The following is a 1,236-nucleotide window of genomic DNA, read 5'->3' as shown; positions in this document are numbered from 1 at the left end:
TTCTTGCATTCAGTCCTGATTCTCCATAGCTTGATGATTTGCAGTGAAATTATCCCATTTCTTTGCTGTACTGCCAACACATGGCACATGTTGCTGGGTCCCAAAACAGTAAGAGCACTGGTTTACTGGAAGCACAGGAATGTGCTACTATTCCCCAACAGCAATCTAACACTGTGGGGTCAGCCCAGCATCAGTCCCCATTTGCCAGTTCTCTGCCCCAGAACTTCTTACCACCAGTTTCTTGAGTCATGGACCTGTTCTCTAACTATGTGTTAGACATTAGCAGGGAACACTGATGAGTTCCTTAACAGTTCTCTGGGTCACAGCAGTATCTTGCCTGGGCAAGTCTGCCATAGTGATATTTAACTGCATTTTCCATCCCCAGCTCTGGCTGGATGTTTATCACTCATTTGCCATATGTGTGAGAAAACTACTGACAGCCAACTCTCTGAGAAAGGTCCTAAAACATGTGAACTGGCCTGCAGAGTAAGGAAATGCACTGGTTATGCAAATAACAGTACATGTGGATCCGACAGGAAGCTACACCTTCACCAGTTCTAATGGGATTACTCTGTGCAAATACATCCCTTGATGGCCAATTCTAGGAACCCTTTCTGGCCAGCCAGTGGTTTGGTGACTTTATGTTGAACAAATGTGTTGAAGTTCTGAAAAATAAAATTACTTATTTTTATGCAAAAAAGAATGACGGCTGTTTTACAAGGGCGTGTAGTGATAGGACAAGGGGGAATGGCTTCAAACTGGAAGTCAGTAGATTCAGTAAGGTATTAGGTAGAAATCCTTTACTGTGAGGGTGCCGAGACCCTGGCACAGGTTGCCCAGAGCAGCTGTGGCTGCCCCATCCCTGAGAGTGTTCAAGGCCAGCCTGGATGGGGCTCTGAGCAACCGGGCCCGGTGGAAGGTGTCCCTGCCCACGGCTGGAGGTTGAAACGACATGATTTTTTAAGTCCCTTTCAACCCAAACCATTCTGTGATTCCGTGATTCTACTCTTTAACTTCTACTCCTGGCATAACCTCTTACGAGAACCACAGGACTAGAAACACAGATAATTCTTACACCGATTTGGGATTTTCCTACGCATTCGCCGTGCACAGCCCAGCACCAGCACCCCTCACCCTCAGCTCCCTCCGGGGCTGCCCTTTCCCTCAGCCGGCCCAGCTCTCCGCGGAGCAGGGGCCGGGCGCGCCCGGGAGCGCCGCCTCGAAAGCGTTCTGGAG

Source organism: Corvus brachyrhynchos, unplaced genomic scaffold (assembly GCF_000691975.1).
Source record: "Corvus brachyrhynchos isolate BGI_N302 unplaced genomic scaffold, ASM69197v1 scaffold245, whole genome shotgun sequence".
Classification (NCBI taxonomy): domain Eukaryota; kingdom Metazoa; phylum Chordata; class Aves; order Passeriformes; family Corvidae; genus Corvus; species Corvus brachyrhynchos.
This window is presented reverse-complemented; position numbering follows the sequence as displayed.